Source organism: Zalophus californianus, chromosome 9 (genome assembly GCF_009762305.2).
Source record: "Zalophus californianus isolate mZalCal1 chromosome 9, mZalCal1.pri.v2, whole genome shotgun sequence".
NCBI classification, from domain to species: domain Eukaryota; kingdom Metazoa; phylum Chordata; class Mammalia; order Carnivora; family Otariidae; genus Zalophus; species Zalophus californianus.
The window spans coordinates 134,921,087-134,936,303 of record NC_045603.1 but is presented as its reverse complement, the minus strand read 5'-3'; the positions used below and the strand labels follow the sequence as shown (position 1 = coordinate 134,936,303).

The 15,217-nt window shown below is 41.3% G+C and overlaps 1 protein-coding gene across 2 annotated transcripts in view; it reads right to left on the bottom strand.

Annotated features, from left to right (window-relative positions):
- IL2RA (interleukin 2 receptor subunit alpha) overlaps positions 1 to 15,217 on the bottom strand; it is a 53,074-nt gene that overhangs the window by 24,019 nt on the left and 13,838 nt on the right. The window contains exon 2 of one of the 2 annotated variants that reach the window (XM_027593925.1): positions 5,454 to 5,532. The exons of the other annotated variant lie outside the window; for it this stretch is intronic. The gene's annotated coding sequence lies outside the window, so the exon portion shown is untranslated. The remainder of the gene's footprint in view (positions 1 to 5,453; positions 5,533 to 15,217) is intronic. 2 annotated transcript variants of the gene reach the window in all.

Genomic DNA, 15,217 nt, shown 5'->3' with positions numbered 1-15,217 from the left:
ATGTACAGATTGGGGAGGAATAAAACTTTCTTTTGCAGATGACATGATTGTCTACGTAGACATTCTGAAAGAACAGACAAAAACCCTTGTGGTACTAATAAGCAATTTTAGCAGGGTTGCAGGATACAAAGCTAATATACAAAAGTCAATTGCTTTGCTATATACCAGCAAGGACAAGTGGAAATTGACCTTAATAACACAATACCATTTCCATTAGCATCACCACAATAAAGTGCTTTCGTATAAATATAACAACATATCTATAAGAACAATATGAGAAAAACTACAATACTCTGACATAAGTAATCAAAGAACTCAATAAATGGAGAGATTTTTCATGTTCATGGGTAGGAAGTTTCAATATTGTCAATATGTTAATTCTTCCCAACATGATCTATAGATTTAATGCAATCCCAATAAAACTCCCAGTAACTTATTGTGTGGATATCAATTCTGATTCTAAAATGATTCTAAAGTTCGAATGGAGGGGCGAAAAAATCCAGAATAGCCAACACAGTATTGAAGGAGAAGAACAAAGTTGGAGGACTGACACTACCTGACTTCAAGATTTACTATCAAGCTACAGTCATCAAAACAATGTGGTATTGGTGAAAGGATAAACACATAGACCAATGTAGCAGAATAGAGAGTCCAGAAGTAGACCCACATGAATATAGTCACCTGATGTTGGACAAAGGAGCAAAGACAATACCATGGAGCAAGGGTAGTCTTTTCAATAAATGGTGCCAGAACAACTGGATATGCACACGCAAAGAAACGGATCTAGACACAAACCTTATGTCCTTCACAAAAATTAACTCAAAATTGATCACAGACCTAAATGTAAAACACAACTATAAAACTCTTAGAAGATAATATGAGAAGTCTAGATGACCTTGGATTTGGTGATGACTTTTTAGATGCACCATCCAAAGCACAGTCCATGAAAGAAAGAATTGAGAAGCTGGACCTCATTAAAATAAAAAATTTCTGCTCTCAAAAGACACTGTCAAGGTAGTGAAAACAAGCCACAGACTGAGAGAAAATATTTGCAAAAAATGTATCTGCTAAAGGGCTGTTATGTAAAATATACAAAGAAGACTTAAACCTCAACAATAAGAAAATGAACAACCTAGTTTTTAAAACGGGCCAAAGACCTTAACAGCCACCTCACCAAAGAAGATATGTAGATGACAAATGAGCATATGAAAAGATACTGCACATCGTATGTTATCAGGGAAGTGCAAATAAAACAACAAGGAGATAGCACTACACACTTTTAGAATGGCCAAAATCCAGAACACCAAATGCTGGCAAGGATGTGGAGCAACAGAGACCCGCGTGCCTTGCTGGTGGGAATGCAGGATGGTACAGCCACTTTAGAAGAGGGTTTTTACAATTTCTTACAAAACTAAACACACTCTTACTGTGCAATCTAGCAACCACACTTTTTGGTATTTACCCAAAGAGTTGAAAAGTTATGTGTACATAAAAATCTGCACACAGATGTTTCTAGCAGATTTATTCATAATTGCCAAAACTTGGAAGCTACTGTCCTTCAGTAGGTGAATGGATAAGTAAACTCTGGTCCATCCAGACAATAAAATAGTATTCAGTGCTAAAAAGAAGTGAGCTATCAAGCCAAGAAAAGACATGGAAGAAACTTAAGTGCATATTCCTAAGTGAAAGAAGCCAATTTCAAATGCTACATACTGTGTTCTTCCAACTATATGACACTCTGGAAAGGACAAAACTATGGAGACGGTAAAAAGATCCTGGCTGCCAGGTGTTAGGGAAGAGGGAGAGATGAACAGGCAGCATACAAAGGATTTTTGAGGCAGTGAAAATACTCTGTAGGATACTATAATGATGGAAACGTGTCATTATACATTTGCCCAAACCCGTAGAATATGCAACACCAAGTGTGAAGCCTAATGTAAACTGTGGACTCTGGGTGATAATGACGTCACTGTAGGTTCATCAACTGAAACAAATATACTACCTGGTGGGGGCTGTTGATAATATGATAATGTGGGAGGCTGTGCATGAATGAGGTCAGAAGTATATGGAGAATCTCTGTACCTTTTGTTTGGTTTTGTTGTAAACCTAACATTACTTTAAACCATAAGGTCAATTAAAAACAAAAAACAGCTGATAAGCAATGGCTATTCCCTGAGCTAGATAAAATAATTCAAGGGGGCAAAAATCAATGAGGACTTCTGCCTCTAGCCATGACAGAATTTTGGTACCAAAACTTACCCTGCTGCTGAAAACAACTTTAAAACCAGACAAAATGTGCAAAAAAAAGTGTTTCCAGGCATTTAGTAACAGACAGTGCAGCACTCTATTATTTGAGAAGAGGGAACCATGAAGTGAACCCCATCATTGCCATGGATTCCTTCACGGCCACTTTCCTGCCAAGTGGCACCAAAGCAGAACCCAAGCAGAGCCATGGTCTCACTGCCTGAGGAGAGAAAAAAATCAGAGTTCTAGGCTGCTGGCATGGCTGGAATTTGGGTACTCCCCCAAACAGACCCACCGTTACAAAGACTAAAACCAAACCTGAAAGACAGGAGGATGCACCAGTAATTGAACTGCCTGTAAGAACAAAATTCAATACCTCTTAAAGGAAGACAACATATTCCAGACCTTCCAAAATGTATAATTCATAATATCCAGCAAGTTCTTAAAAATTCTGGACATGTGAAGAAATAGGAAAATGTGACCCATTTAAAAAAAAAGGAGTCAGTTGAGACAGACCCTAAAAGGACCCAGATTTTGGAATTAGCAGACAATTGACTGCCATTTATTTTTATAAAGAAAGTTTCATGGGAACAAACCCACACTCATTCATTTACATTTTGTCTGTGGCTGCTTTTGTGTGGTAAAGGCAGAGTGGAGTGGTTGCAACAGAGACTCGATGGCCCGTGAGCTGAAAATATTTACTCTCTGGCCCTTTAAGAAAAAAATTGTCAACTACCAGTTTCAAGGAAACACGGCCATAGTGAGTGAATCAATAGATATCTCAGAAGATAAATGAAAGCTATAAGAAAGAACCGAATAAAAATTCTAGAACTGAAAATTATAATATCTGAAATGAGCTTCACCACACCTTGCAGACAGATCAATAAAAGTTATCAAACTGATGAGCACAGAGAAAAAAACTTCAAACAAAAATTTGAATAGACCTTCAGTAACCTGTGGGATAATATCAGATAGCCTATCATATTTAATTGAAGTCCCAAAGCAGTAGGACATTAAGAATGGAGCAGAAAAAATATTTGAAGAAATAATAGCCAAAATGTCTGAAATTTGATGACAAGCGTTGACTTAGAGGTCCAAGATGCTTCAAGAAGTGAATTCCAAGCAGGATAAATATAAAGAAAACCACACCTATATACATCATAGCCACACTGCTGAAAACTAAAGATAATGGGAACATCTTGAAAGTAGCCAGAGAAAAAGGACACACCACATACAGGGAACAATAGTAAATAATGGCTGACTTTTCAGCAGAAACAGTGGAAGTCAGAAAATAATGGTAGAACATATTCAAAGTTGTAAAAAGGAAAAAAGCCTGCCAACCTGGAATTCTTTCAAAAATCAAGATGAAATTAATATATTTTCAGATAAATGGAAGCTTAGAGAATGTATTACCAGCACACCTGTGTTATAAAAGATAATGCTGAAAGGAAATTCTGCAGGCTATGTGGATAATTATAACAGAAATAGATCTACAGGAAAAGAATGGAGTGCTGGTAGATATTTAGGTAAGTAGAAAGATCATCTTTTAAAATCTTTGAACGAGAACTATTTAAAATAAAAAATAATAGTGCATGGTGAGTTTTATTGCATATGTCAATGTAAAATGTGTAACAACCACAGTGTAACAGTTGGGGTAAGTGGAGTATTTCTATCATAAAGTTCTTAGATGTGGAATGATACGATCCTAAGTCTAAAGAGATCGTGATAAGTTAAGGATGCATACTGGAAAGTTTAGGGAAGTTGCCAAATAACAATACAAAGAATGTGGCTAAAATGGCAATAGAAGACATAAAAGAGAGTATTAAAATACTTTTTTGGGGGCGCCTGGGTGGCTCAGTTGGTTAAGCGACTGCCTTCGGCTCAGGTCATGATCCCGGAGTCCCGGGATCGAGTCCCGCATCGGGCTCCCTGCTCAGTAAGGGAGCCTGCTTCTCCCTCTGACCCTCCCCCCTCTCATGTACTCTCTCTCATTCTCTCTGTCTCAAATAAATAAATAAATCTTTAAAAAAAAAATAAAATAAAATACTTTTTTGGTTAGCCAAAATTAAGAGAGAACAGGAAGAAGAGAGGAATACAAAACCAAATGGGAGACCTGGGAAACAGGGTAGCAGAAGGACAGACTCAAAGCCAACCATGTCAGTAATTGTATGAAACATACACCAAACACATAAATTTAAAGATAGGAACTTTCAGACTGGATAAAACAGCAGGCCCCAACCCTGTACTGTCCCCAAGAGAGCATGCTTCAAATGCAAAGACACTGATAGATTGAAAATAAAATATAGAGAGAGACATATTATGCAGAGGTATGCATAAGAAAGCTGGTGTGGCTACATTAATATCAGAAAGTAGATTTCAAGGGCGCGCGGGTGGCTCAGTCGTTAAGCGACTGCCTTCGGCTCAGGTCATGATCCTGGAATCCCGGGATTGAGTACCGCATCGGGCTCCCTGCTCAGCGGGGAGTCCGCTTCTCCCTCTGACCCTCCCCCCTCTCGTGCTCTCTATCTCTCATTCTCTCTCTCAAATAAATAAATAAAATCTATAAAAAAAAGTAGATTTCAAAATAAATGTTATTCACAGATGACTTGATTGCTTACATAAAATTACTAAGAAATCTGAAAAATAACTCCTACAACTTGGTAAATTTAGCAGTCTTAATATACAAAAATCACTTGTATTTATTTCTATTTACTGGAAGCAACCAGTTAGAAAATTAAAAAATTTAAAAACAATTTCATTTATGATAGCATCAAAAAAATAAAATACTCATGAATAAATTTACAAAAAGCTTGCAAGACTCCTGAACTGAAAACTCTGAAACATTGCCAACATAAATTAACTACATAAATGGAGAAATGTACAATGTTTATGGATTGGAAGATTCATTCTTTGAAAAAAGACATCAGTTCACCTTAGGCTGATCAACAAATTCAATGCAATTACAATTTTAAAAAATCCAATACACTTTTTGGTAGAAATTTGGCAAGTTGATTCTAAAACCTCTTTGGAAACACAACAGACCTAGAATTTCTAAGGCTATCTTAAAAAGAATGTACAATTTTGGAGAATTCACATCATCTGATACCAAGACTTCCTATAAAGCTGCAGTAACCAAGACAGTTTAAACTGGTAGAAGGATAGACAAATAGAGTAATGGAACAGAATAGAAAGGCCAGAAATAGACTCACACGTGTATGTTCAGTTAACTGTTTTATAAATACGCCATGGCAGTTCAATGAGGGCAGGAAAATCTTCTCAACAAATGCTCTGGAACAAATGGATAAATTTATGGGGAAAAAAAGAATCTTACTTCACATACAGAAATTAATTTTATTATGTATCTGAACATAAAAAAATTCCATACCCTAGATTTATCCATGATAGGTATACACATACAAGTTAAAATTATTAAGCTTCTAAGGGCCAATGAAGGCAAATAGCTTTGCAAACTAGGGATAGGCCGAGATCTCCTAGAGAGGACCCAAAACGTACCAACTGTAAAAGATAAGTAAATCAAAAACTTCTGGTCATCCCAAGACATTAAGAATATGAAAAAATAAGTGATAGACTGGGTGCATATGTTTGCAACACGCACCTCTGACAAAAAGACTTGTGTCCACATTATCTAAAGAACTACAAATCAATCCTAAAAGGCAAACAACCCAATAAACAGATGGGCAAAGACTTGAACAAGTCACTCCTCCAAAGAAGACAGATGATTATCCGTAAGCACTTGAAAGGATGCTCCACATCCGTCGACGTCAAAAAAAGCAAATTGGAAACCATCAGGGGATATTCCATCAGAACAGGTAATATACGTAAGACTAACAACAACAAAAGCAGGAGAGGAGGTGGAAATACCAGAACTCTCTTACATGACCAGTGGGAGTGTAAAATGATACCATTCCTCAGAAAGCTGAGAGTTGTTTTTGTTTTTTTAGGGAAGTTGACTATCTATCTACCCATCCTAGGATCCAGCCATTCCACTCCAAGGTATTTATCTAAGAAGTGTGAAAGCATATGTTCACAAGAAGACATACAAAATATTTATAGTGGCTTTAAATACTCTCAAAAATATTGTGTTGAACAAAAGAAGACATACACAAAATCATACATACTGTTTGATTCCATGTGTTGGAAGTTCGAGAAAAGACAGAACAAGTATACAGAAAGAAATCAGAGGTTGCTTGTGGCTCGTGGGACTGGCTGGAAGAAGGCAGGTGATGGAAATGTTGATTATATGGGTGTACTTGTTTGAAAACTCATCAAGTTGTACACTTGCACTGTAATTTTGCTTCAGGAAAATCAGTAAGAAGTATACTTAGCAACTCTTGTAATTATTCATTAGCACAAATAATCAAGGATTGACCTCAGATGCATTTGGAATCTGATAACTTATTCACAAACCAAGAACATTTCTAAACACCTAAATCTTTTTTAAGGCAAATTGCCTTTGAGGCAACTTTGTGTCCTTAAAAACTGTTGAATTACACGACGATATGCTTTTCTAAATAAGACCATGGAAATTCCCAGAGTCATTACAAATTAGCTTGAATATCTCAGGATAGTCATCATGTGGGGACGAGGGGAATTCCAGAAGTTCTTTCTCCCACAGATTGCATTTTCATAAAAGCATCTTTCCTGGAATTTAGAAACACTGAAACTTCTCTGGTCTATACAAGAACAGGTAGGGTGCCTGGGTGGCTCAGTTGGTTAAGCGACTGCCTTCGGCTCAGGTCATGATCCCGGAGTCCCAGGATCGGGTCCCGCATCGGGCTCCCTGCTCGGCGGGGAGTCTGCTTCTCCCTCTGACCCTCTTCCCTCCCGTGTTCTCTATCTCTCATTCTCTCTCTCTCAGATAAATAAATAAAATCTTAAAAAAACAAACAAACAGGTAAAGAGCTTGGCTATAATCCTTTCCCTGGAATGCCTTGCCAAGGGTGTTCCAGATAGCATCTGCAGAAATGGGAGGTACAAGAGTATGGGAAAGGTAGCCCTGAAACGTGCCTTTTTCTTAATCTAACAGGAGTGAGTCTGGATATTTTTAGCCCTCCTAGGTATCATAAAAAACAAAACAAAACAACAGCAACACAACCAAAAACAAAAACAAAACAACAAAACCCCAGCTGTCCAACACCTGGGGGCAAAAAAAGAGAAGAATCAAAACCACTGTCTATTCTGAAGTCTTGCACAGGAGTAACGAAGAATTCCACATACGTGACTCAGCAAAATGTCTTTAAATACTTTTCCCCTGTATTATCACTTACAAAACTTCTTCCCACACAGCATGGCAGCCACATCCATTCACTGGGTTTACTCACTAAAAATTCTGAATATTCTTCCTTGAAATTCAGCCAACAGGGGCTTTTCTCTTTCCAGATCCATTTCTTGCTTCTATCAGCGGCTCTGACTTTTTAAAAGAAATTGTTCTATGCTCTCAGTTCTACTCATTCTCCTGGCTCACACCACAAGTGGGCCCGGAAGCTCAGGAAACAAACACAAGTTTTCTTTTCTTTTCTTTTCTTTTTTCTTTTCTTGTTTTCCCTTTTTTTTTTTATTTTCTTTTCTCTATACTCTACTTTTATTTCTTTTTTTTTTTTTTTCCCAGCATTTTCTTTAGAAGGTGGGTAGGGAAAGTTTCCTCTCTGTAATTTTTCAGTATTGGTCTAATTCTGGATTTAGATATCATTTTCTCTTCTGAGAGTAAAGTGTCTATTTTCTGTGGAGTGGAGGAAAATTTCAGATTCCTAACTTGGCATTGGATGGTATCAGCAAATGCTCAGAGCTTGAAAAATGGGGCTCCGAGGTCGGGAGTCCTACCGTAGGCTCAGAGGTATGATATTCCTGTGGCCTTGCCTTTTAGCTCTTGTACCTTTTATGTGGGCAGAGGGGAAAAGAGACAGACCACGCCTGTTAATTAATCCTGAAAATCCCAAGGGCTTTGTCGTGTACTAAGCGGGAGTTAAATTAAGCTTTTCTGACCTTGAAAGTGTTTCACATCTTGTTTTGGAGTTTTGCTCTGAATGGTAATTTGAAAGACACAGGCAGGATCCCACGTCTTTCACCCCTTTCTCACACTTCACCTTCGTCACTGTTCCTGCCGCGCAGTCATGGGGCATCTTCCCTTGGGATATGTGCCGGGTTGTTGCCTCCGGGAATTTCCTACTCAACTCAAGTGCGACCCCCCTTGGGTGCTTTTGGCTTCTTCAGCTGACCTTAGTGACGGTAACTAGAGCCACCTTCCTGTGGAGCGTATCGCCAAACAGGTCTGGGGAGAAGGGTGGGTGAGGATGAGGAACCCTAGGACACTCTTCTCTTTTCACTGTTGTTTTGTTTGGTTTTTGTTTTCCCTCCAATCGATGGCTAGAGGCTCAACGTCCCCATCTCACCATGCCCCTGCTAGGCGGGGAAAGGTGAGGTATCTGTAGTTCTCGCGTCGTGGAGGGCAGGAATGACAACCAAGGACGCACAGCAACAGATGTAGAAGTTCAAACCAGCTTTTCTGTCTCTCAGGCATCTGTTCTCTCCCATCAGCTACGCACCACTGTTCCCGGGAGGACACCTACGCAGCCTCTACTGCTTGGGTTTCAAATAAAAGCTGATCAACTTGGTGAAATGAGGTACTTTCTTCCTGTCAGCGGCCCCGTCACACAGTGAGAAGGACAGGAGCGAGAGATGCAGACCAGGGGTTCCTAACTGGATTTGGAATCCTGCACCCTCTTTATTTCCCCTCTCCACATGCCCTCAGCTCTACTCCCCCAACATAAAGCTACTCCTTTATCTTTTACCCTTTTGTTTTTGAAAGGGGAATAGTACTAAAATGAGTTTTCCGCTGATATTTTTGTGTCGCTCGAGTGAACCAGAAATACGAACCCTTTAGGTCATTTGATCTGAGAGAACGACGTCTGACGTGGAGTCTCTGCAAACAGTGGGACTGTGCCTGTGTTGTCCCTGGGCGTGGTTCTCAAATGTTACCGCCCATACAAGTCGCCTGGGGGTCTTATTAAAATGTACATTTGGATTCGATAGGGCAAGCTTGAAGGCTAACGTGGTTTCTGACCAGCTCCCAGATGCTGTGGGTTCCGCACAGTACGAGTGGCTGCCACCTCTCCCCTCTCCATCTGCCCCTTTCCAAAGGACCCACCCGTCCCCTGGTGGACAGGGAGCAGGACTCAGGTGCTGGTGATCCCGTTTACAATGCACTTTGCTTCCACGTGCCTTACTCAGTATCTAAGAGGATGCAGTGAAAACTTACTTGGCTGGAGGAAAGGTGGGTGGGTGGGTGAAAAACGGTTGTGGGCTAGGTGATTTGTTTTTCTTCTCTGATGTTGTTCAAAATGAAAGAGAACTCTTCTGGCCCTTGTGGCCAATGTGAGCAACATGAAAGACAAGGAAAATAAAGGGGATTCAAAAGGATGTGGACAGAGTCTGAGATAAGATTCTTTTCTCAGTGGGCGAATCAAGGTCAAATGATGTTAACCCACACCCCAGCCAGCACTGAAGAGATGGCTTCAACTTTGTGCCTTCGTTTTCTCCACCAGAACAATTAACGAAGCACAGAAACTTCTAGCTGATGATTTACTAAGCTTACATAAAGGACATAGGAGTACATCAAGAGCTTGGTGCACCTGATAAAGAAATAATCTGGTTCTTGACCTAAAGGGCCATTCATTTCCTATGTCCGATCTAAGAAAAAGCCCCAAAATTGTACCTAATGTCAAAGATAGTCTCCAACTTCCTTGGCAAACCCATCCAGCAGTTTGGGTTCTATAGAAAGCAAGGGTTTTGGTACAAAATAAAATACCACAGGACATGTTGAATATTCCTCTTAATAGGATCCTAGGATCTGAGAGCTGAGAGAGACCCTAAGGATTATTTAGGTCCATCCACACATTTTGTAGGTAAGGAAACTGAGGCTGTGTGTCATTCCTCAAGTTTTGGCAAGCCTGACAATAGAGCAGGACCCCTGCTTCCTAGGTCGGTGCTTTCCCATCACGTAGTATCATAATCTTCAGGAACGACGGTGCTTTCCACCCAGTGGTGGAAGGTTCTCTCTTGCTGAGAGGTAGAGCTACGTTTAAACTATCTGGGTCACTGGGAAGTGTTTGCGAAATGTTGTGGTTTAATTCAGATCATTATCTTTGAAGAAGTCAGAGAGCTCAGATCCTGCATTTTGGGCTATATATATGTGTGTGTGTGTGTATATATACATATATATATATGTATGTGTATATATATATATATATAAGTAACTATGCTATCTGAGCCCTGCCTGCGTGCTGCTTCTTTGTCTAGTAGTTACAAAGATATAGAATACCACAAAGATGTAGTATAAGCTACTATTAGAGCATATTTATATTTGACACTTTTCCCTTCTGTTTTATTTGATAATGACATTCTGTTTATGATTAATAATGTGAATTAATATTGATCCAATGATTATTTTCTAAGTATTTATGACCCTGGAGAATAAATTAAAAAATTAATCTGTGGTCCCTGCCTCCACGGTCTTTGTAATTTAGTAAAGAAGATAAGACAGGTATATGATTTTAATGTAAACTAGAAAGTGATAACTGTGTTTGGATCCATTCTTTAGGAAGAACAGGTGTACCAATGGTGGGGCGCCGGCATGGCTCAGTGGGTTAAGCGTCCGACTCTTGATTTCAGCTTAGGTCGTGATCTCAGGGCTGTGAGATTGATTCCGCACATCAGACTCTGCCCTGGGTTTGGAGCCTGCTTAAGATTCTCCCTCTCTCCCTCTGTACCCCCCACCTTCAAAAACAAGTGTAGCTTTTTTTTAGACCTCATGGGTCTATAACAACATGAGGTTAGCTGGGCACAGCAGTGGCGCAGACAGAGGTGGGAGGCGGGGTGCCTAATTAGGCTAGGGCTTCTCAAACTTCTGTGTGCATCTGAGTCCCCAGGGGAAATTTATTACAATGCAAATATCGATCCAGCAGGTCTGGGACAGGGCCTGAGAATCTGCATTTCCCCTAGGGCTTTCTGACGCTGTTCCGATCACACTTTGAGGAGTAAGGAATTAGGGGATCACTACAATAGGCTGGGTCAGAGCCAGGAGGAATCTGGGAATGGGAAGGAGCAGAGGGGACAGGTAGACTGGAGAGATGGAAAGATCAGTAGCACTGGACAACCGCTCGCAGAGGCTGAGCATGGAAGGGAAAGAATCGATGACAGGGAGGAATCCAGCCGGGGCAAGGAGAGTGGCTGGTGCAGTCAATAGAAATGAGTGTCAGTAGGGTAAGAAATGTGACCATCTTATAGAAGAGAAATTTTTGTCCTCATTTTAAAATGTCAGGTATTGAGCACGATGACTTTGAGTTGAGAGCTCGCTGTCCTATTTGGGTCCAGCCCTTAAGTGTCGTGGGAAAGCAAGTCAGCTCTGGGTGTCAGAGACCTGAGTCTTCTTCCTGTTCCACCGACGGCTCACTGTGTCCCCTTGTCACCTCAGATGCTCTGTCCGGAAGAGGGAGTGGGAAGAATTCCTCCCAGATCCCTGGTCAAATTTCACAGTGCTTTAAGCTCGTCTGCCTCCAGTGGGAGGCTAGAAGGAGGACATTGGAACCAGAGGCTATCTGTGATAGTTGGGTGAAGTTTATGAGAATTTGGGGATCCTTGGGTTGGGCTTTACTAGCTGGAAAATTATAATGTTATCTTTTGGCACACAGATTTTTTTTTTAAGTTTACCCAAGATTTTCTTAACATCCCTTTGAAAGGAATGGCATCTCACGCATAGATAGGGAAACATAGGTTAAGAGTGATTAGCGTGTGCAGAGCGAAATAGAAATCAGAATATTCGGTGCTACTTCTGCATTCCTACTGCTGCCCAGCCTTAGCGACACTGAGGGTTTGTCCACGTGAAGTACTTGCTTGATCGCCCCTTCTCACTTACTCTTTATTTGTCCCCTCATTTCTGAACTTCCTCAACTTTCTTTCTGTATCTCACCATTTCCCCATCATAGATACCCTTTAAGGCATCATAGGCTCTTCCTTCTGTCTTTCCATGTAAAACACGTTCCTGGTCTCGCTAAGGCCAACAGGGTGTGCCTCGGATCACTTCCTCTCTGCTGCCTCGGGGGCGGTGCCCCGTCAGCGGCCCCTTCTCTGGCATCCCCGGGCTCACCACCACCTCCTCAGCCTGGAAGCATCCCAGGTACTTACAGCCGCCCCAGCAATCAACCTTCATTTCCTTCCCTCGGAATTCAGTATCTCATGGGAGTCCTGCGCCTCATGGTTCCTACATCCTCCCTTCCCGCTCACTCCCTAACTGTTCGGTGTGCCTTCGGCTTGCACTGGAATGATGTTTTTTCAGAGCGCGCCAAGAACGCTGTGAGTCGACAAGTCCGGTGATGCTTGTTCTCCTCAAAGTTCGGTTCCTTTAACTCTGGTTCCTTTAGCTCTTCCTCCTTGAAACTTCGTTCACGGTATCGTGAAACATCATGACCCCCTCGTTCTGTGTCTCCTTGGCTTTCTTTCCCTGAATGCTCACTTTACTCTTGTTTGACGCATCCTCCGACCCGAGTTTTTCCTGTTATGGCTATCTCGGTGTGTACATTTGTCACCACTAATAACCAAGACGGATACTTTATTATTAACTAAAGTTTATACTTTACTCAGATATCCTCCGTTTTCCCCTACTGTTCTTATCCTATTCCAGGGTCCGATCCAGGATTCCAAACTTAACTGAGTTGTCATGTCCCTTCAAGGGACATGAGGCTATGGCTATGAGGATTCTCATGAGCCATGATTCATATGAGCCAATCCTCATATGGCTATGAGGATTACATGACAGTTTCCCAGTTTCCTTGTTTTTGATGATTTTGACAGCTTTGAGGAATACTGGTTGGGTATGTTGGAGGATGCCCCACTATTGGAATTTGTCTGATGTTCTTTGCATGTTCGGGCTGGGATTAGGAAGACGATAGCTTTCATAAGAGTCTTAAAGGAACCCGTGACCCAGAAAGTGTTCAGGAGGGTTCAATGGAGGAGTTTCCCAATGATTTGACCTTGGCTCTTGCCATTCTATTCTCAGGAGGCTCATCGCTTCAAGTCTTCCCTCTGTGCTGAGGGCTTCCACATGATAAAAGAAGACTTAACGCTTACTGAATTTCTTACCAAGGTCAAAAAGCTGTTCTAATCTCTTTACATATATTGACTAATTCAATTCTACAGTGAAATAAATATTATAATTATTCCTGCCATTTTACAAATGAGACACAGAGAGGTTTGATAAACTGCCCGCAGTCACCCAGTGAGGTCATACGGCTAGAGGACCCAGGAGCTGGGAGTCTCAGCTAGGCTTCAGAGCCTGTGTTCCTAACAATGATGCTGCGCTCTGCCTCTTCCAGACTCCTCTCTCCAGCCCTGAGCTCTGGTGGAGACATAACACGTAGCTCTGTCACCTTTCCACCTCCAGTACTTCACCTCTATTCAAAACTTTGTTTCTCGGTAAGGATACTATTTCTTCTTCTGCTTAACATTGCCATTGAGGTTTTAGCCAATGCAATCAGATAAAAGAATGTAGAGGCATAAAAATTGGAACTAAAGGAAATACAAACTATCTGTACTTGTAGATTACATGATAGTGTATCTGGTAAACCCAAAAGAGTTCGTGATGAAAGTAATAAAACGATGAAATCATTTTAAAAGTTAGCAATCCACAGAGATACCAAAAGAGTGTGGGGTGGGGCTGGGGAGGGGAGAAAGCTCTCTTTTACAGGAAAATGCCAGCTAAGAAACGCAGGAAGATGGAACTCACGGGAATTATGTTGAGTGAAAAAAAATCCAAATTGAAAAGTTACATTTTGTATAATTCCATCCCATAGCATTCTTAAAATGACAAAAATACAGAGATGGAAACGGTATGGTGCCAGGGATTAGGAAGGAAGGAAGCAGATGGTTGTGGCTACAAAGGGTAGCTAAGGAGAGATGCTTGTGATAGGAACTGTTGTGTATCTTAACTGCCGTGATGGTCACATCTGATAAAGTTGCGAACTAAATACACACGGACCCTATTCATATCAAATTGGTGAGATCTGAATAAGATTGATGGATTGTATCAATGTCAATTTCCTGGTTGTGATATTGTGCTATGGTTATGGGGGAAAGTGCACAAAGGCCATATTGGATCCCTATTATTGTTCACAACTGCATGTGAAGCTACAACTGTCTCAGAATTAAAAGTTAAAAGCAAACGCACCGTCCTCTGTTCCTCTTCTTGTCCTTATTTCTCTTCTTGATCCTTATATTCCCATCATCTGTTGTCACCTAAGCTTGACACTTCAGCATCCTCTTTAAATTCTACCCCCTCTTTGCCCTCCTATCGAATCACTTCCCAAGAGTTACGATTTCTGCCTCTGCCATCCCTCCTGTATATGCCTCCTCTCATGCCCATGACCTTCACACTCTGCTCACCTGCCATAGCAGCAGCATCTTACTATTCCTCTCTACCTCCCATCTCTCCACCCCTCCAACATGTCTTTAAAATGTTGCCAAGTCAAGCATCCTAAATTACAGAACCAGTTGCACTAGGAGCATAGTAAATGGCCTGGAGGTGAGCTCTAGGATGTTCTCCGCCCCTGTGATTAACCTGTGGTTGTGACAATAAGCCTTTAACCCTGTGCGCCGCACCTCCCGCCACCCCCCCCCCCATTCCCAGCCCTGTGACTTCGAACGTTGTTCCTGCCACATTCCAAACCTCAGGAGGATCCAGAAAGTGGGTTTGTTGAACACGGACTGAGTTTTTGTTGGGAGGTACTGACGGTAGTTCATTGCTCTAGTTTGGAGATGGAGTCTGCTGATCGGTCAGCAGGTGGCAGATCCCTCAGGGTCGTTAACTAACCGTGACCGTGGGAGCTTCTTAGTCACTCCAAATCATTGCTTTTCGCGGTGCTCATTGGTCTTCTGGGCCTCTGAGCATGGTGGCCCCTACTGG